Genomic DNA, 22,242 nt, shown 5'->3' with positions numbered 1-22,242 from the left:
TGAGGTTCTATCAGACAAGAGGGAGAAGGCAGGTGACCTAGGCCCAGATGCCAAAGGCCAGGAGGCGGCAGAGACACAACCAGGCTGCTCTTTACATTTCCATTACAATTGCCAGAACTTCTGAAACAGGAGGGAAGGGGGCAGGAATTTCTAAGAATTAGGCTGCCACCCATTTTGGGGCCTTTTATGGTTGACTTCAGAACTGTGATAGCACTGGAGAGTCTGTGTGTCATTTAGCAAATGCTGACCATAAAGGCCAAGCGCTGAAGAATTGATGCTTTAGAACTCTGGTGCTGGAGAAGACTCCTGAGAGTCCCTTGGACAGCAAGGAGACCCAACTAGTCAATCCTAAAGGAAATCAACACTGAATATTCATTGGAAGGACTGATGCTGAAGCTGAAACTCCAATCCTTTGGCCACCTGATGCGAAGAGCCTGCTCATTGGAAAAGCCCCTGATGTTGGGAAAGATTGAGGGCAGGAGGAGAAGGGGGTGACAGATGATGAGATGGTTGGATGGCATCACTGACTCTATGGACATGAGTTTAAGCAAACTCTGGGAGATAGTGAAGGACAGGGAAGCCTGGCATGCTGCAGTCCATGGGGTCACAAAGAGTAGGACATGACTGAGTGACTGAACAACAAGCCTGACCACCGTGGGGCTGAGGTGGGACTAAAAGACAGCCACCCCTCAGCCGATTCGCCCAACCCTCCCACCCCTTCCCCACCAGCCTGGGTGAGGCTGCGCAGCTGAGATGGGATTTAAAAGTAGCATGTCTCCTGACGCAAAGTGTTTCAGTTGGAAGCCATAGGGAAGGGCAATTTCATGCTGAGCCCACAGTCAGCATGTTTTCCACGAGTCCACATTCCTGACTACGACACAGACAAATAAATGCTCATAACCACCTCACTCCCTCTAGGGCTGACTCTTGCTGGAGCAAGCTTTGCACCTGGGAAGTAGTCACATTTGGGATAAATGAATAAATAAATGAAAGAAGAAATAAATGACAAAGTATCCCTAGGTCCATTTGGTTAGGAAATGAACTTCAACCAGTTATCATGGCCAAGTCTTAAGGAAATTCTACTGATATTTACAAAATGTTTGGTGTGAAGGAATCTCTTTTGAAAGCCAAGAATGGGGAGAGAGTTGGGAGGGGGCTGTGTTTAGTCTCGTGGAGGTGACAAGTAAAAAGAGACAGCAAATTTGGGTGCAAACCACAAGAGTTTATGTCCTCAAAACTGGTGAAAATCGTAATAATAGCTGCCTATTTTCACAGATTGCTAAGGGCGCTGGGGCACAGGTAGAACGATGGGGATAGGGCAAGAGAGCAAGGGGTGAAATACAGTGCAAGCTCAGAGCAGCAAGAGGGCCTAGGCTACCTGGGACTCATCTTTTAGGAAAGCCATACTCTCCACAACTCCTTAGTTTCTCTGCAGCCTGACCTAGAAAAGCCAAATGGTCCCAAAGAGCTGGCGCCCAAGGCCCTAGGAGAAGAAGGAACCACCTGGCAGCCAACAAAGAGGCTCAGCTGCTGGCAGAGGGCTAAGAGGGCCCCACTCTTTGGGAAGATGGCATGTACCACGGGGGCCTTTTAGTCTAGCGAGGAAGGACATGGGCAGTGATGCCAGGGAAACTCAGGGATCCTGGCAACAATGTAGGTACTTGGCACTCCAGTGGGTTGAACTCAATGGGGTTTAAGGCACTAGAGACAGCACTGGAACCATGCTTAGCCGAGGAGATACTGAACCTTACATGTTCTAACCGGGGCACTTTACTATAGAAAGTTCTTCCTGAGGCTTTGGAGGGACTGTGCTGTGACAGTCAGTTTCCTAAGGAAGGCTATGAGGCCCAGAGCAAGCCAGGAGTGTGTTGTTGGTTATGTGACCAGTGGAGTAGATCCCAAGGGCTCAATTCCTGGTCGTGGGTTGGACCTCTCTAGTCAAACACTAGTCTAGATGTTGTTGAAAAGGTATTTGCAGCTATGATTAACACTTACAGTCAACTGACTTTAAGAAGATTATCTTTGATGGTGGGGTTCAGTTCAGTTCAGTCACTCAGCCATGTCCGACTCTTTGTGACCCCATGCACTACAGCACGCCAGGCTTCCCTGTCCATCCCAACTCCCAGAGCCTACTCAAACTCATGTCCATTGAGTCAGTGATTCCATCCAACCATCTCATCCTCTGTCATCCCCTTCTCCTCTGGCCTTCAATCTTTCCCAGCATCACGGTCTTTTCAAACGAAGTTCTTTGCATCAGGTGGCCAAAATATTGGCGTTTCAGCTTCAGCATCAGTCTTTCCAATGAGTATTCAGTACTGATTTCCATTAGGATGGACTGGTGTGGGCCTTGTCTAATCAGTTGAAGGCTCAAGCACAAAAAATGAGGTTCCTTAAAAAAAAAGAATTCTGCCTCAAGACTCTAACATAGAAATCCTGAGTTTCCAGCTTGCCAAGCTGCCCTATGGACTTCAGATTTGCCAACTTCACAAACATGTGAACAAATTCCTTAAAATAACCTTAAGATTCCTTAAAATGTCTTAGCGTACACAAACATATATTTTGTTAATTCTCTTTCTCTGGAGAACCTTGTCTGATACACAGGGTATTTACCAACATCTAAGGTGTGAGGTGAGTAGGGCAGCAGGTGTCAGATAAAAGGGCACAGCCTTTTTATGATACAGTCACCCAAGTGCCCTGGGTGCTGGGTTGGGGCTGGAATTAGCCCATTTTACAGATGAACAAACTGACACTTGTCAGCCATTTGTCCCAAATCTCACATCTTACTGATGGTAGAGCAGAAACCTAAATCCTAGTCTTCCTTCTCCCAATGCCTTGTGCTCTTCCTGCTATATCTCAGAACCACTAATAACCAGCTGTCTCTTAGTTCCACCCTCTCCATTCAGAGCATGCCCTCGAGCTCCCTTGCACAGTGGAACACATAGTCACAGGCACCCTCCATCAGCCAAACTCCAGGGCCGGCTCTAAGTATAACACTCACTCACCCTCTCCATGTTAATATTATGACAGTTCCCCTGTACCAAATCGCAAGGATACTAGGCCATGTTTTATTTCATCTTTTTCTCACTCCCTACATCTAATCTCTTAAGTGTTAGAGAATCAGCCTCAAATGTCTCACAAATCTGCCCTCTTTTCAAATCTTCCCACTGGGACCGTGGGCTTTCTAGGTGGTGCAGTGGTAAAGAATCTGCCTGCCACTGCAGGAATTTTTACACAGGAGATGTGGGTTCAATCCTTGGATCAGGAAGATCTCCTGGAGGAGGGAATGGCAATCCACTCCAGCACTCTTGCCTGAAAAATTCCACAGACAGAGGAGCCTGGCAGGTTACAGTCCTTGGGGTCGCAAAGAGTCAGACACAACTGGGCAACTGAGCACATGCGCACACACACACACACACACACACACACCACACGTGCTCACGCTCTGGGACGCTTCTCACCCATGAGCTGAGCACTGTAAACAGATTTTGAGAACAATTGAGCTCTTGTGGGGTGGAAGAAATCAGTAGAAGAAATTCTAGATGGTGATTTTTGTGACCAAAATCTTGGACTCCTTGAACATCTTTAAACGCCTTTGTGCCAACAATTCTCCTTACTGTGAAGCAATCAAAGGTCACTTATCTACTATGTTTTAGATCCTAGGTGGGCTTGCTAGACATTTCATAATGGGGACCATATCTCACTCCCTGGAGAGTATTTAGGGAATCTGTAGGGGCACTTTTTGGTCACAATGTTGGGGGTTTGGGGGAATTTGCTGCTGGAAATTAGCAGGTGAGGCATAGAACAGTGCTGCACAATAAAAAAAAAATGTTCCCCACCCCACACATCTTTCAAATGTCCTGCTGTAAAAACAGGATTAAAAAAAGATAAAACGCTTGTTCATAAAGTTCTGAGTATAATTTTGTCTCACATGTAAATATCAAGGTACTTGTACACATCTTTAATATATATCCATTGTATGTTGTACACAAGGAATGCAACAAGTCAAATGGAGATGGCATTGATTTGTTGTTTGTGGAAAATCACTGATGTCAACACACTCAGGAACAGCATGGGTTTCATCACATCTGCACTCTGGTCTGTACTTGTGGATAGTCTAACGGCTGTGTTATGTATCTCTGCGTTCCAGCCTCAGTGTTACATTCTGAAACACTACATACTACTCAATTGCAAGTTACTTGCCTATTTTTCCTCCTTTGTGAAACAATTATGCCAGGATCGGGGAGGGGAGGTGGTAAAATGGTGCATCTGCTATGGAAAATGGTATGCAGGGTCCTCAGAACATTCAACACAGAATTACCAATGATTCAGCAATTCCACTTCTAGGTAGATACCCCAAAGAACTGAAAGTGGGGACTCAACCAAGTATTTGCACATCCATGTTCACTGCAGCATGATTAACAATAGCTGAATGGTGGAAGCAACCCAGGTGCCCATCCACAGATGAATGGATGAACAAAATGTTGTCTAGAAGACATACCACAGGATATCATTTAGCCTTAAAAAGGAAGGAAATTATGGCACTGGCTACAACATGCATAAAATTTGAAGACTTTATGCTAAGTGAACTAAATCAGTCACAAAAGACAAATACTGTAAGATCCCACTAATATAGGGTCTCTGTATGTGGGCGTGCTAAGTCGCTTCAGTCATGTCCAGCCCTTTGTGACCCTATGGACTGTAGCCCACCAGACTCCTCTGTCCATGGGATTCTTCAGGCAAGAATACTGGAGTGGGTTGCCATGCCCTCCTCCAAGGGATGTTCCCGACCAGGGATCAAACCCACATCTCTTATGTCCCCTGCATTGGCAAGCAGGTTCTTTACCACTAGTGCCATCTGAGAAGCTCCATATGAAGTCACTAGAGGAGTCAAATTTAGAGACAGAAAGTAGATGGTGGTTGCAATGGGCTGGGGGGCAGAGAGTAAGGGAGTTAGTGCTTAATGGGTACAGAGTTACAGTTTGGGAAGACAGAAAAAGGTCTGGAGCTGGATGGTGCTGATGGCTATAGAACATTGCGATTGTACTTAATGCCACTGAACTGTATACCTCAAAATGGTGAAAGTGGTGAATTTTACATGTATGCTTTACTACAACTTTAAAAAAAAAAAAGAGTTATGCATTTTATTGGTTTTTCTGCCTGTATCAACAGGATAGTCAAGAGGGCATTTCAAAATATTTGTTTTGAAAAGGAAACATTACATGGAAAACAAGGTGTCTAGAATTTTATGCCCTTAGTGGTTTATAGCACATTTTATTTCATCTGGAGACTTTCTGGCACCCCTTTGAAATCTGTGGAGACACCTAGGCATCGCTAATGAAGGGCTGGGGATTGTTGGAGCACAGAGTGGAAGAGCCCAGGGGACTAAGAAAATATGTATTTGAGCTTATGAGAATTAGGGCTGATAGAAGAGCTACTCAGAGTCCCTATAAGTTGGATGTGAGCTAGCACGTCTGGGACTACAAACATTTTATATTTATGGAGCTTCTCACACTTCATGACACAAAAGCTCTGTACATGTAGAGTCCATTAACAGAGGTAGCTACGGCAGAGTACGAGTCAGAGCTGCCCTGGCCATGTTAGAACTGTCCGTGTGATTTAGGACAAATGTCTTAACTTCTTTGAGTCCCATTTTCTTCAATCTGTAGGACAGGAATAATATTTACCCAACTTCTTATGAATACCTCCTATTTATAGATACCTACTATGGGTCAGGTTCTTGGCGAACATTGCATCATTTCATCATTAATCATTTAATCTTCACAGCTGCCCCGTGAATTAACATAGGAAACCCAAGCAGATGCAGTCAGTCCCCCAGCCAGTTCCTCCTGGCTTATTGGAGGGCATCAATGTGACTTCCTGTGTCTCTGTGGCTGCTTGAGTTTCCTCTGCCCAAATACAGGCTACCAGGAAGGGCCATGGAGTTGAAACCCCAGGAGCAGCCCTCAGCCAACAAGGGAAGGGAGCCGGTGGATAAGCAGCCCAGCACCTCACCCAGCGGCAGAACAATCCAGGGATGTTCCCCGCACAGTCTCCTGGAGGCCCCTGTAGGACCGAGATCCGCTATTGGTTTTACCCACTCCCCAGCCTCACTCCCCACACTCACCATGCTATGCTTCCTGGAACCAGCTCCCAAATAAACCACTTCACTCAAATACTTGTCTCAGGATCTGCTTGGGGGGTTACCCAAAGGAAGACAGCAAGGGAGGTTCAGAGAGTGAAGTTCCTTCTTGGAGATGTCACTGTTAAAAAGCTCAGCTGAGCCCCAGTGGCCAGCCCACTCCTGAATGCAAAGTCCATCTGCCTTCCACCATCCCTGGGTGTTGGGATTGAGTGAGATGAAACTAATGAAGAAGAGACATCAGTGCACAGTAAATGGTTATCATGTTTTCACCTGATCTTTGTTCTAGCCCCGGGAGGTGGATCAGAAGGCTCGTTTTCTGCCCACTCTGCAGAAAACGGAGACTAGTTGAACAAAGTGACTGGCTCTTCAATGACAAATGGCAAAGTGATTCTGTTCCTCCCAGCCCGTTTTCTCCGTTTCTCTGCCTCTCTCTCTGACTAGGAGGCCACACACTGGACTTCATCCTTCAGGCCCCTCAACCTCTGGCTTCCAGCTGGGATCAGCCAAGAGAAGGCACGGGCAGCAACAGAGAGAAGGGATGTGTGACCCCACCCCACCCCCGCTCCCCAAGAGGGTATAATTTTAACAATGGCTGCATTTCTCTGTTGGAGTCACAACTCCTATCCAACCACTTTAATTAAAAAAAACAAAACAAAACTGGATTTCCCCAGCTTTTATTAAGAATCTAGGATCCTGAGAAAGAGAGAAGGAAATGGTTAAAGTTTGCTAAGACCCAAGGACCCTTTCCAAGGGCCAGTCTGCCCTGATCCTCTATCATGGGTACAGCGCTCAAACCCTTGACTTGCCCATCAGCAAAGGCCAAGGCTTCTGGCTCTTGCTGATCCCAGGGCATTTCTCATCCCTGCCCAAACCTCTATCAATCTCAGCAGGAGTCTCAAACCTCCAGGATCTAATGCCTGATGATCTGAGGTGGAATGGATGTAATAATAATAGGAATAAAGTGTATAATAAATGTTATGTGCTTGAATCATCTCTAAACCATCCCCCCTCCCCAGATTTGTGGAAAAATCTTCCATGCAACCAGTCTCTGGTGCTAAAAAGGTTAGAAACCACTGCTATACATCATCTTCATTACACCCTCTTCAATGAACCCCTTTGAGGTACCATTCTTTTCCTTGCTGGGACTTGAACCCGAAGGGTTTAGCAACCAATAAGGGGCAGAGCAGGGGGAGGGCGGGGAATAAAATCCTTATGGAGCAAATACCATTTTCCAGGCCCAAATGACCCTTTTCATGCATGACCCTCTTAAGAAGGCTGTGAGGTGGGTAGAATTACGCCTCCCATTTCACAGATGAACAAACTGAGGCTCAGTCATACTACATGGACCAAAATCCACGTCAGTTAGAACTGACAATCCATGTTCTCTCCCCTTTCCCACAAAGACCACACTGTTCTCTAGCCTGACTTGCCCTTACTGTAGATAACTGTTGGGACCACAGCCCTCCAACCTGGCCCTGGGCATGTCAGGAAACCCAGGACACCCTGCCTGTGGCTAGGGTGTAGCATCTTTGTGGCCAGTGAGCATTCCATGAATGGAAACAGCCTTTCCCTTCTGTGAGGAAAGGCAGGATTTCATGTGAATGTGTGATGGCTGGTAGAGGGCCAAGAATAAGAGCAGGAAATGGAAGCCCAAGTGAGATAACTTCCATGAACATTGAGGGGAGGGGGCAGGATAAACAGAGGACTTTCAATTTTGCAAAGCAATGGAGAGCTCGTTGGATTAAGGAACAACCCTTGGGGAGAACCTGGGGAATATTAGGAAAAGGGGGAGACAGCCTTGGCAGGCAGCAGAGACTAAGGGCTGGTGGAGCAATTAAAGGGTGGAGTGAATGACTGGGAAACCACAGAATAATGCAAAACCCAAAAGCAGGCATCTGAAATGTGCAGAAGGAAAAAAAAATCAATTATAAGGCAAAACATAACCAACCGGAGTTTATGCTTAGTAGCTGAAAATATTCAAAACAACATTTTGGAATGAGAAACATATGGAATAAAAAGCAACTGTCATTTGATTTAGCAGCTTGAGAAATGTGACTTCTCCCCACAGGGGTTTGGAAGAGGGACTAGTCACAAAGACAGAATTCAGAACTCTAAATAAAGATGTGGAGCTGAATGGGTCCAGAGGGGTTACCCAACACTTGACAATTATGAATAAAATCAGAAATACCAGATTTCACAAAGTTTATTAGAATATACAAATTTTCTTTCTCCCTACCTCTACAGCAGTCTGCAACATACCCATTATAAAATAATGTTCAGCTATTTAGCACCTGTTGCAGACACTTTACATACATTATCCCTAATCCTCCCTACAAGTAGTAGTATTGTCCCATTGCACAGATTTGGGAACTGAGGCACAGAGTGTTTGATTAACTTGGCCCAGGTCACATGAGAAGTTGCTGAGAGCTGAAGAAAGAAGAAAATCCAGATCATTTTCTCCTGCTACATTCCATTACCACATGGAGAATCCCCAAACCTAGGTTTTCTAGATGGTGCAAATCTCTGTTTTCAGAAGGAAAAATCGAAGAACAGAGAGGAGATAAACATATTTGTGGAAGTGGCAGCCCTAGAATTTGAGTGGAGATCTATGGGGTCTGGGAAGATAAATCTTAAGATCCCTGAGCCCAACGCCCCTATTTTATGCCAAAGTGATCCCTCCAAGAGCTTGAAGCAGGGGCAAGAGGAAAGTTCATTTCTCACACATGGTAGTTCATCCTACTATCCATGTATTCATTCAACAAGCATTTTCAAGTGGCAGCAAGTATGTGCTATGAAAAACATGAAAATATTTTTCCAGTAAGCAACTGGAAGGTGCTTGATTTACGTTTTCTTTTGTTTTTTTTTTTTTTTTTTATAAATTTATTTATTTTACTTGGGGGCTAATTACTTTACAATATTGCAATAGTTTTTGCCATACATTGACAAGAATCAGCCATGGGTTTACATGTGTTCCCCTTCCCGAACCCCCCACCCACCTCCCTCCCCCTCCCATCCCTCTGGATCATCCCTCTGCCCCGGCCCCGAGCCCTTGTCACATGCATCGAACATGGAATGGTGCTCTGTTTCACATATGACAATACACATGTCTCAATGCCATTCTCCCAGAACGGCCCACCCTCACCTTCTCCCTCAGAGTCCATAAAATTGTTCCATGCATCTGTGTCTCTCATTCTGTCCCGCATATAGGGTTATCGTTACCATCTTTCAGATTCCATATATATGCATTAGTATACTGTATTGTTGTTTTTCTTTCTGGCTTACTTCACTCTGTATAATGGGCTCCAGTTTCATCCATCTCAGTAGAACCGGTTCAAATGTATTTTTTTTAATGGCTGAGTAATATTCCATTGTGTATATGTACCACAGCTTCCTTATCCATTCATCTGCTGATGGACATCTAGGTTGCTTCCATGTCCTGGCTATTGTAAACAGTGCTGCGATGAACATTGGGGTACACGCGTCTCTTTCAATTCTGGTTTCCTCGGTGTATATGCCCAGCAGTGGGATTGCTGGGTCATATGGCAGTTCTATTCCCAGTTTTTTAAGGAATCTCCACACTGTTCTCCATAGTGGCTGTACTAGTTTGCATTCCCACCAACAGTGTAAGAGGGTTCCCTTTTCTCCACACCCTCTCCAGCATTTATTGCTTGTAGACTTTTGGATAGCAGCCATTCTGACTGGTGTGAAATGATACCTCATTGTGGTTTTGATTTGCATTTCTCTAATAATGAGTGATGTTGAGCATCTTTTCATGTGTTTGTTAGCCATCTGTATGTCTTCTTTGGAGAAATGTCTGTTTAGTTCTTTGGCCCATTTTTTGATTGGGTCATTTATTTTTCGGGAATTCAGCTGCAGAAGTTGCTTGTATATTTTTGAGATTAATTGTTTGTCCGTTGCTTCATTTGCTATTATTTTCTCCCATTCTGAAGGCTGTCTTTTCACCTTGTTTATAGTTTCCTTTGTTGTGCAAAAGCTTTTAATTTTAATATGGTATTTTTCACAGAACTAGAACAAATCATCTCACAATTTGTATGGAAATATAAGAAACCTCGAATAGCCAAAGCAATCTTGAGGAAGAAGAATGGAACTGGAGGAATCAACCTGCCTGACTTCAGACTCTACTACAAAGCCACAGTCATCAAGACAGTATGGTACTGGCACAAAGATAGAAATATAGATCAATGGAACAAAATAGAAAGCCCAGAGATAAACCCACGCACATATGGACACCTTATCTTCGACAAAGGAGGCCAGAATATACAATGGAGAAAAGACAATCTCTTTAACAAGTGGTGCTGGGAAAACTGGTCAACCACTTGTAAAAGAATGAAACTAGAACACTTCCTAACACCGTACACAAAAATAAACTCAAAATGGATTAAAGATCTAAACGTAAGACCAGAAACAATAAAACTCCTAGAGGAAAACATAGGCAAAACACTCTCCGACATAAATCACAGCAGGATCCTCCATGACCCACCTCCCAGAATATTGGAAATAAAAGCAAAAATAAACAAATGGGACCTAATTAAAATTACGTTTTCTTTTGATTTGATCTTTCTTTTTCATTTGAGCACATTTCCACTTCATTCACTGCATCAGTTCCTCAAATGCTCCTCCAAAAACTGTATTCAATGAACAATCAACAGACTGCTATCTTCAGAATATTTATCATCAAATAGCAGTCCTTGGTTTTTTTCCAGTCGTGACTGTGTTTTCTGTTCTGCAACACTGGCAGCTCTGAAAGCATGCTTTTTTCTTAGCATATATGAATGGTAAAGGCTTCTTCTATTCCCTTGTCTGAGCTGAGAAAGGTAATTGAAAGGGTGCTTTGTAAAGGCTCTGAAAAGCATATGGATTTGGCTAGAGTTTTATTAGAAACCTAGAAACATGGGAAAGGGAAATAAAACCATATATGTTTGCCAAATCCCAAAACATTTTCCCCATTTGGTCAGATCAAGTGCCAGGTTCCTGCTACCCTACTCATCAGTAAATTTTTTGCTGTGTAACAAATGACCCCTGCAACTCAATGTCTGCAAGTAATAAACACTTATCATTTTCCCTGATCCTGTGGGTCTGCCAGGTGGTTCATGTGGGCCTCTGACCTGTCCTGGATGGGCTAGGATGTCACATGTCCGGAACTCACCTGGATTGAATAGGGCCTCTCTCCTCTCAGGGGGGCTGGCTTAGGCTTCTCCACATGCCAGTGGAAGGGCCCCCAACAGCAAAAGAAGAACAAGCCCCAGTGGGCAAGCAGTTTTCAAGACTCTTGTATCACGTGTGATTCTGGTCCCATTGGCCAAAGCTTGTCATGAGGCCAAGCCAAATTCAAGGGCTGGAAAACAGAGTCCACTTCTTAATGGGCGTATCTATAAAAATATTGTGGCCATTTTTTTTCATATTCCCTCCACTGCTGGGCGTTTTGCTGGCTGAGGTCCCTCAACTATCAGCCCTCTCAGAAACTGCTCCTTTTTTCCCGAAGAAAACCATCTCACTGAAGGACGATGCTCATTCCCAGGGGCAGTAGCCTACTGTGGTAACTGGTTGCTGTGGAGATACAAAGGTTTAGTCTCTTGCCCACATTTGAGACCCAAAGTCTGACCAGTTATCCCAGCTTCTCAGGTTCTTCAATGGTCAGCTGAGGCCTTTGTTGAAGCTGTTGTTGTTCAGTTGCTAAGTTGTGTCCAACTCTTTGTGACCCCATGGACTGCAGCACACCAAGCTTCCCTGTCCTTCACTATCTCCCAGAGTTTGCTCAGACTCATTTGCTCCATTTAATCAGTGATGCCATCCAACCACTTCATCCTCTGTCAAACTCCTCCCTCTGCTCAGTCCTGTGCCTTCCTTTCCACCACAGGTGTCCTTCCTGAGCACATCCCCCAGTAGACCTAACACAATCTAATCTCTGTGCCACTAGCTGCCCCCTGTGGACAGATAATGCCAGGAGCAATCTGAGAAAACAGATGCTAAAATGGACTCTAGGGCTGGATCACCTGCCAGCTGACAGGCAATGAGAACCCCATTACTGTTGATGTTGTGGTTGTTGTTCTTTAGTCTCTAAGTCATGTCTGACTCTTTGCAACCTCATGGACTGTAGCCCAGCAGGCTCTTCTGTCTGTGGGATTTTCCAGGCAAGAATACTGGAGTGGGTTACCATTTCCTTCTCCAGGGGATCTTTCCGACCCAGGGATCAAACTTGTGTCTCCTGCATTGGTAGGCAGATTCTTTACCACTGAGCCACCTGGAGAGTCCATTACTACTGTTGATACACAGAGCTAATTCAGCCCCATATGGGAGATGGCAGTGAAACTGGTCAGACTTCCACCAGTGGTGAAATAGAATGGGATACCGGTGGAAGAAATGGTCCTAGAGTGCGTGACATATTGGGCTTTTGCCAAAGATGGAGGAAAGAGTCATTAGGGACAATGGAATTGAATGGCTGTTATTGGAGAACAATGTATGCTTTGGGGGAAAAAAAGATAATGAAAGATTGCAATGACTGTTAGTCAATAAAAAAAACCAAGTAGAAAAGTACAAGGGCCTCCTTAGCCCCTCCTTAGCCCCATATAAAGGAATTCTCATCTCCTGCAACCAGAGACCAAATTCTCAACCAAAACATGGAAGGAGCTGGGCTCCTAATGGCCTTGTGAAGCAGCCACTGTCATGAGCTCAGATGCTTACATGAGAGAGAAATCAATTTCTACCTAATTTAATATATCATTATTTGGGATCTATTTCATATCTAGTCCAAGTTATACCCTGCTATAGGCTGAATATCTGTGTCCTCTAAAATTCACATGTTGAGGCCTAATCGCCAGTGTGATGGTATTAGAAGGTGGGACTTCGGAGAGGTGGTTAGACCATGAGGATGAAGCCCTCAGGAATGGGACTAGTGCCCTTAAAAGAAGCCCCAGAGAGCTCCTTCCTTCCTTCCACCTTGTAAGGACACAATGAGTCTGGAACTCTGAAGCGGGACCTTCAGTCTTAATGTTCCATCAGCATGTCCCCACTGGGAGGTTCTCCAGAACAGACATCCCAATTTCTTTGAGAAATAAAAGGGAAACTAGAAAAGGAGACAAAAATCTGGTGATTTTATCAACAGATCATAATATGTTAACCTTATCTGAATGTTGACTCAAAAACTGTTAATAAAAATAACACTTAAAACATGTGTGAGACTACTGGAAATATAAACACTGACTGGATTATTTGATGATATAAAGAAATCATTGTTAATATATTTAAGCAAGTTAATAGGCTTGTGATTATGTTAAAAACAAACCTAATATTTCAGAGATGTGCACTGAACTATTTATAGATGCAGTGGTAACGATCTGAAATTTGGTACAAAATAATACTGAGGCAAATTAGGTGGAAGTATAAATAAAACAAGCTTGGCCATGATTTAGTCATTGTTGAAACCAGGCGATGGGTAACATGAAGATTTATCATATGAGGATGTATGTTTTTGTGAATGTCTGAAATTTTCTACAGTGAAAGTTAAAAACACGCAAAGGGACCTGATTTGTTGGGAGGGTAGGTGGATGGATGGATGTGTGGCAGCAGAGGGAGTCTGTGATTCAGAGCCTTATGTTTGAACTAGGACAGGATCTCAGCTAGTGGTTGGGGGCCCAGGGAGTAGGGAAGAAGTGGTGGGATGATCTGGGTTATTAAAGTACCATCCCAAGAACCAAGCAGGAATAGCATCAGAAAGACCAAGCAAGAAGTGGGGGGGAAACCAGCATGGTAGACACATGGACACTAGCTGCTTATCGCTGCCAGACTAATTTCCAGATCCCACCCACTGGCAGACACAGGGCACTCAATGTACTGCCAACACCATGTAGATTGATTCCAGAGCTGGGTGGGACTGGGCTTTCCAGTGAATGGCCCCAGCGCCTACAGCCCAGATCAGCAAGAAAAAGGCATACAGTAATACCGACAGTGACTTAACCCTCCAGAGGGAACACTGAGACAATTTTAGGACTAAAATGTGAGTGCATAACAGAAGGGTTTGATATCCTACCTTCCCTTTCTGGGAAACATTCTGTCTCTATGGGGTCTAGACTGCCATGTTGGAACCACATGACCCCACCCCTCTGGCCACAGCTGACTGATCCAAGAATGCACACCTAACCCAAGGGGAAAATATCCATAGACTGAGCGTAGTCCATCACATTTCTCCTCAAGAATGTGAACTAGTAAACCAAGAAACCAAGTTTAAGAACTGTAAACCGAATCATCAAAGAGTGGAAGCACTGGGTTTAGAAGGTCATTGCCATGAACTGAACTTTTGCATCTCCCCTCTCCCCCCCAAAAGTACATATGTTGAAACCTAATCCCTAATGTGATGGTGTTTGGAGGTGGAGTCTCTGGGAGGTAATTAGGTCATGAGGGTGGAGCCCTCGTGAATGTGATTAGTGCCTGATAAGAGAGACCCCAGAGAGTTCCCTAACATCTTTCTGCCATATGGGGATATGATGATAAGTTGGCAGTCTGCAATCTGGAACCTGACCATGATGGCACCCTGATCTGACTTTTATCCCCTGAAACTGTGAGAAATAAACTCCTGTTGTTTATAAGCCACCCAGTCAGTGGTAATTTGACATAACAGCCCCAAGAGACTAAGACAGTCATGTATTCCCACAATATGCGTGCAAGTTTGACTCCAACTTACCTGTGTGACTTGGGGTGAGTTACTTGTTCTCCTCAAACCTCACTTCCCTTATCTACAATAGGGGGATAATAAAGATATAAGTATAAATAAAGTATAAATGAATAAATAAAATATATAATAAAAATAAGTACAAATAAATAAACAAAAAAGTATAAATAACATATAAATAAAGGCAACTATTTCAATTTGATTTGAGGATACAATGAAAATACGTATGAAATACTTACATAGTAAAAGTTCAATAACTATGAGCTAGTCTGATTATTGTTAGCAGGGTTAGTGCTATCCTTGGCTGTTGTTAATGTACCCTTGGCCACATGAGAGCAAAGGAAGCCAGTCACAAGAGACAACCACACTAACCTAGGCTGAGCACTGCCCAGCACCACTGCACAACAGTTGGTGCTGTGCTAAGTACTTGACAAGTGATAACCTACTGAAACCTCCAATGCTCACTTCACCAGCAAGGAAACAGGCACACACTGATTTGCTAAAAGTTTAGGAGGTAGCAATGGTAGGGATGAACATCCAGCTTCTGCTTCCTGACCTATGCCTTCAACCACTCTGGGAATCTTAGGCAGATGAGGAAAAAGAGGCTCAAAGGAGATCGGGAAGCCCCAAGAAATTGGAGGAGAAGGGAACCCCTGTGCTGAAAGCCTGAAAGAATGACTTGTGGCCCACAAGTCTAGTCCTTGGGTCCTCTGAGGACCCAGCACCTTTGTTTTCCAGTGAAATAACAGTTGGAGCCCTTGAATGAGTCCCCTCATTTTTTTTCCATTAACTAAAATCTACACTTTATTCCAATTTCCTTTGTTTTTAGGTAATACCCTTTTTCTACTCCTGGATCCCATCCAGAATGCCACATACTTTTAGTTGTCACGCCTCCTTAGTCTCCTCTTGGCTGTGATGGTCTCTCAGACTTGTACTGATTTGGATCGTCTTTACAATTATGAGTACTAAGCAGGTATTTGCAGAATGCCTGTCCATTAGGATCTGTCTGGTGTTTCTCTCAGTTAAACTGGGGTTATGGTGGGGAGAGAGATCACAAGATAAAGTGCCATTTCATCACATCATATCAAGGTTACATGCTATTGATGGGATCTATGATCATTGATGTTGACCTTGAAATGCTGTTTTTGTTTATTATTTAATGTTGTTCTAGGGGTTTCCCAGGTGTCCAGTGGTAAAGAATCTGCCTGCCAGTGGAGGACACACAGGAGACTCTGGTTCGATCCCTGGGTCAAGAAGATCCCCTGGAGGAGGAAATGGCAGCTCACTCCAGGATTCTTGCCTGGAGAATCCCATGGACAGAGGAGCCTGGTGGGCTACAGTTCATGTGGTTGCAAAGAGCCAGACAAGACTGAGCAACTGAGCATGCACACAATGTTGTCCTAACTAAAACTGAAAATTTTAACTACTAGCACAAATTATATAGTTCCATCTTTATATTGTATAATATGTTTTAACTGCAAATAAAAGAGCACTTGACTCACATGCAGAATCAGCAAAACTGCATAACTCATACTTTGTAGCTCATGCATGCATATGTATTTACTTCTTACCAGAACAGTGGAAACGCTGCTCAAAACTGACTCAACTGTTTATATTTTACTTCTTGGTATGTGCACACATGGACATTCCTCACGTGTAGAATGGAACTGGAACTGTGGCTTGTTCTATCTTTCCATCTTTGTCATCATTTTCAACATTAAGTGGTTGGCAAATACAGGGAAGGAGCACATGTCAGAAAGGATATGATTGGCTTTCTTGGTTGTTTGTGTTTCTTGGAATGTGACAATGTGTTGGAAGTAAGTTCTGAGTGGAACCAAAGGCTGGCCTCTCCTGAGCCCCCCTCATCTGACTGAACTTCTGTGTTCTTTGTTCTGACTAAAACAACAGGAATTTTGATGTCTTTCAGTTACCCACAGTAGACTTCTCTGTACAAATCCACTGCTTAAGTGGTGTTGGTGCCAGGAAAAACATCGTGTTGTGGGTATGATCGCTCAAATGTCTGGTTATTCTAAGGGAAGTTCATTCCGTCCCTACCCCATCTAACTGCTGCTCCTACATGGCATCCCTGTTCACCAGAATAAATCTCCGCGACCCTGCACAGAGAGGGCTTTGACCGAGAGAGGGGGTGGTGCAACATGTAGTCAGAACAAGATGTGGTGTGGAGAATTCTCTTTTGAGAACACATCCCCTCAGGCACGAGTCACAAAATAAACAGAGACAGGGCAAAACCACTAACAAGAGAGAATTTGGAAAGCCAGAACATTGAGGACAGGGCAAAGAGAGCTCTTTTAATGAGACTAGACTCAAAAATAGAAAGACTTTCTCCTTTGCCCTGACTGTTTTTCCACCCATCACCTCCAGCACTCCAATTTTATAAAAGCCATTTTAAGAAAAACTATAAAATTTTCCATCTGAGGCAAAAGTTATTAAAGGAAGAGAGAAAATAACAGCAGAGAATACCAGCTGTCAAATATCTGAAGCCAACGGGTAGACCTTAGCCATCTCCAGTTTCATCTGAAGAGAAGCTGCCAGCCCCACAGCCATCCCCGAGAATCAGCAGTGGGGAAACTATATAATTGCCCACAAAACTTGAAAAGCCAACATGGATTTTTAAAGACAAAAGAAAAGTGGATGATCCTCTTTCAATAAGGCTAAGAGTAACATAGGCAGGCTGGTTGCGTGTAGAGAGAGAAACCACAGCAACTCCAAAATGAAAGTGCTCTGGGGCCACATCTGGACACAGCCACCTAGCATCTAGCGACCTTGAGCACATCCTTAGCCACTCAGCACCTTGGCCTCTCCATCTGTGTAAGGGAGATGATAAATATAGACCTTACCTCAAGAGACTATCTGGAGAAGGAACCAGCAACCCACTCCAGTGTTCTTGCCTGAAGAAGCCCATGGACAGAGGAGCCTGGTGGTCTAGAGTCCATGGGGTCACACAGAGTCGGCCAAGACTGAGTGACTAACACTTTCACTTTCACTTTCAAGAGACTACTGTGAATATTCATGCACAGTGCCGTAGTGGACACACGCCATAGATATCTGTTATAGTAAGTGTAATTATAAAAAGAATGAAATAATGCCATTTGCAGCAACATGGATGGACCTAGAGATTAGTATACTAAGTGAAGTATAAATCAAAGACAAATATCATATGGTATCACTTATATGTGGAATCTTAAGGAATGATACAAATGAACTTATTTACAAAAAATAAATAGACTCACAGACCTAGAAAACAAATTTATGGTTACCAAAGAGGATAGCAGGGAGAGGGATAAATTAGCAGTTTGGAATTAACAGATACACACTACTGTATATAAAATAAACAACAAGGACCTACTGTATAGCACAGGAAACTATACTCAATATCTTGTAATAAAATATAATGGAAAAGAATCTGAAAAAAGAATATATATCAAAGCAGCCCTAAAGGAAATTAATCCTGAATATTCATTGGAAGGACTGATGCTGAAGCCGAAGCTCCAATACTTTGGCCACTTGATGAGAAGAACCGACTCATTGGAAAAGACTCTGATGCTGGGAAAGATTGAAGGCAAGAGGAGAAGGAAGCAACAAAGGATAAGATGGTTGATGGCATCACTGACTCAATGGACATGAGTTTAAGCAAACTCTGGGAGACAGTGAAGGGCAGGGAAGCCTGGCATGCTGCAGTCCATGGTGTCGCAAAGAGTCAGACATGACTAAGTGACTGAACAATAACAAGAATATATATAAATATACTGAAAGTAACACAGCATTGTAAGTCAACTATACTTCAATTTTTCAAAATGTATAATTATACAATTTTTGTGATTATTATGACATAATTATAAGTAAGGAAAACCAGTTATTTCCAAAGCTTATGTGGCATATGTGACCACAGGAAACCTGAAACTAAAATGAGGGTGACTCCTAGGTCCCCAAATTCCAGAATCGTGGGCATCATGAAGAGGAGGGTGTGGGGCTTCTGCTACAGCTTCTGTAGGTGCTGTGGCATGCACTCCACGTCAAGGGCACTGAATAGAAGAAAAGTGAAGGAGAATTAGGACAGAGGGCGAGAGTTGAACTGGTCAAGCACTGCCTCAGGGCCAGGCAATGGACTGAGCTACACACACACACACACACACACACACACACAAAACCTTGTCTAATCCTCTCAGTGACTCCACCAGGAAGCAGGCACTACTATTATCCCTACCATTTTACAGGAGAGGAAGTCAAGATTTAGAGACAGCCCATGACTTGCTCAGGGTCACAAAGCAAGTACATGAAGGAATTGGGGTTTGACCCTGACTCGGCTTCCTGACCACCCTGCACCATCTTCCCGTAACACACCACCATCTCCCTTCTCTGGGCCTCAGTTTTCATTGTCTGTAAAATGGACTTTTCACCGCAGGCCTATGTAGCGCTTATGTTCCATGGTTCTCAAGATTGTGAAAACCTCTTTCAGCCAGGATCACCACTTTCCAGGAGACGGGCAGGAGATGTTCCCTGGAATCTTCCACAGGCATGATTTGTCTCTTGGGCTCACTACAAGTGAAACTGAAGGGAAGATGACAGTGTCGCCAGCACAATGCAGGGGCCCCACATATTGGGCTTCGGAAGCCAGGAGCTGGGTGGGGAGGGCGGGGTTCTCACCAGGATGAAGGGATGTTGCGCACACTAAGTCCTTGGTGCTGAACAGATCCTGAAACCCGTGAACAAAGAAGAGGAAATCAAGGAGCGACACCTGTGAAACAACGCGTAAATCACTGACCAGCTAAACAGATGGAGTCTGAGAAAACTGCTATAGCCAAACTTATCTACAAACCAGAAATAGAGACACAGACATAGAGCACAAACCTATGGATACCAAAGGCGGGGGGGGGGGGGATGTGGGATGAATTGGGAGATTGGGATTGACAGACGTACACTATTGATACTATGTATAAAATAGATAACTAACGAGAACCTACTGTATAGCACAGAGAACTCTACTCAATGTTCTGTGGTGGACTAAAATGGGAAGGAAATTTTAAAAAGAGCAGATATATGTATATGTATAGCTGATTCATTTTGCCATGCAGTAGAAACACAATTTTGTAAAACAACTGTACTCCAATAAAAACTTGTTTAATTATAGAAAACATTTTTTAATTAAAAATAAAATACACATAACATTTAAAAAAAAAATGGACTAGCCAGCTTAAATGGGTCTTGCCTCCTTAAGTAGGTGGATTGACCCTAAGTTATTTACAGGGACAAGACTGCACACGTGCCACACGGGAGCCCAGATCTCTAGAATGACTCAGAACCCAGAATCTTCAGTCTATGGAATTCAAAGAATAGCAATGCAGCCACCGAGCCCTTTGCTAAGTGAGGAGGGCTGCAATAAGGAAAATCTTGCCTCCCACAGCCCAGGGTAGCTAATACGAACTGACTGTGAGACTAGCCAATCGGTTGATTGGAGACTAGCCAATCAGATTCCATGTTTGAAATTTCCCAACCACTTTAAATTTTACCCAAAAGTTCAAGGAGGTTAACCAACATGCCTGAGGACACACAGGGAGCAGGGAGTCAAGCCAAGAGAGCAACCATGGGCAGCCTCATCCATAGCCCCTTGCTGAGTACCACACCTTCCTGGCTCGGGAAGAAGGGTGTTCACATTCTCAAAAGGTTGGGTAACTGCTAGAAGATCTCAGAAGGGGCATAGATGTAAGGGGGTCTCCCTTAACGCTTTAAGAGAGAATGCCCTGTGCTGTGGAGAGCGAAGGTATTGGAAGCAGCCGATGGGGTAGCTGGAGTACCCAGGATACGGAGCACTGTCGCAGGTGGAATAGGGTACCTGAATGTGGGGGGTGCAGGGCTGGGAGGCAGGAGATGTGGCTGGGATACTGAGTCAAGGCCTCATCTACGCACCCTCAAAACCAGACACACACACACACACACACATACACACACCAAGAGGATGCAGTGCATCAAGCCTTCTCAACATGGACTTCCCTGGAGGAAGAGAGAATTTGCTGAATGACCTGTGTTGTTGACATTGTAGTCATCGGTGTAGTGATCGGTGTTTAAGTTCCTCCAGGTGGGAAAGCCATCCTGGCATCGGGTGACCTGCTAAACCACAAGTCCCAACAATCTGGGTAGGGAGTTGGGCCAGCAGGTGACCTCTACTCTGTCACCCTGCTTTTCAGATGCCATCCTGTCAAAAGGCTTCCTGGAATGGCAGGAGCGGCCTCCTGGTGCTGTGTCAGGCAAACCAGCTTTGGAATCTCACTGGACTGGTGTCAATTCTCCCTCCTCCCCCACCACACACTGACTAACTAACCACATGACCTCGAACAATCATCGCACTTGTCAGAGCATCAGCTGCCCCTATAATGCACCGTGTGGTCCTTGCCACACAACTTTGTGGTGGGTTCGATGAGATAATATAAATGCACCACTGATCATAGGGCCTGAACCTAGTGACCACTAAGGACGATTTTTATTTTTATTGGAAGACACAAGAGCATTTTAGCACAGAAAACTGTCAAGCCCATCACAATCCCCTAAAACAAGAGAATTTGAGATCAGTTGGAGATTAGAACCTGTACTCTGTTCGCATTTTTTAAAAAAGCTCAAATGTTGAGGGCAGGGTGGGACAAAGATGCTGATCCTAATCAACATAATATTCCCAACCATCAAAAGGGAACTACTTAAGCAAACATTTCTGGGTGTCCAGTAGAACTCAACAGGGTACAGCCAAAAATTCATGAGGAAGGATGCAAGTTCATTAGAATGTCCTCAAGTTGCCAAAATGCGTCTTCCAACAGCTTGATGTTCAACAACACATCCTTAGTCAAAAGAACATCATTTAAAAAGCCATCTGAGAAGGCACAGAGCAAGAAGAGAACATCACTGTCCATGGATCAGCAGAGAAGAATCTCCTCTCCACAGCCAAAGCCTCCCCACTACTCCTTTCCCCAATTAGTGAAAATATCCTGATCTCAAAACCAAAAGAAGCTGCTTCCATTTACATGACTTTCACCGATGACTGAGCAAGACCAGCACCTGAGTCCCCTCCCAAGGGAGGCCTCCTGGGAGGCAGAGTAATAAGAATATGGAGTCCAATACTGGCTGCACTGCTTGCTAGCTATGCAATCTTGAGCAAGACACTCAGCCTCTCTGAGCTTTCACTTTTCTATATTAAATGAGGATTTATTTATTCAACAAGTAGGAGAGTCCAGTCCTGTATTAGCTTCAGCATCTAATTTTTGTTATTGCTGTTGCACACTTCCAAGAAGAGCTTGATTTTCACAGGTAGACAATTGGCCAGTCATTATAATTACAATTCACCAGTTATCTTTATGTTGTGCATGAGAGAAACTCAACTCAGGTTAAGGAAAACAAAATAGAGGGAGCA

At 44.1% G+C, this 22,242-nt stretch overlaps 1 long non-coding RNA gene across 1 annotated transcript; it reads right to left on the bottom strand.

Annotated features, from left to right (window-relative positions):
- Positions 1-284: 284 nt before the first annotated feature.
- Positions 285-4,611, bottom strand: LOC145546599 (uncharacterized). The gene is made up of 2 exons (XR_014083068.1): positions 2,337-4,611; positions 285-390 (listed from the first exon to the last, which is right to left on the bottom strand). It is a non-coding gene; the product is annotated as an uncharacterized LOC145546599 (long non-coding RNA).
- Between the last annotated feature and the right edge of the window lie 17,631 nt (positions 4,612-22,242).

The sequence above is a fragment of the Giraffa tippelskirchi genome, chromosome 4, assembly GCF_054371585.1.
Source record: "Giraffa tippelskirchi isolate mGirTip1 chromosome 4, T2T-mGirTip1v1.2.pri, whole genome shotgun sequence".
NCBI classification, from domain to species: Eukaryota; Metazoa; Chordata; class Mammalia; order Artiodactyla; family Giraffidae; genus Giraffa; species Giraffa tippelskirchi.
Note: the sequence above shows the minus strand (reverse complement) of the source record. Positions and strands in the feature narration are given on the sequence as shown.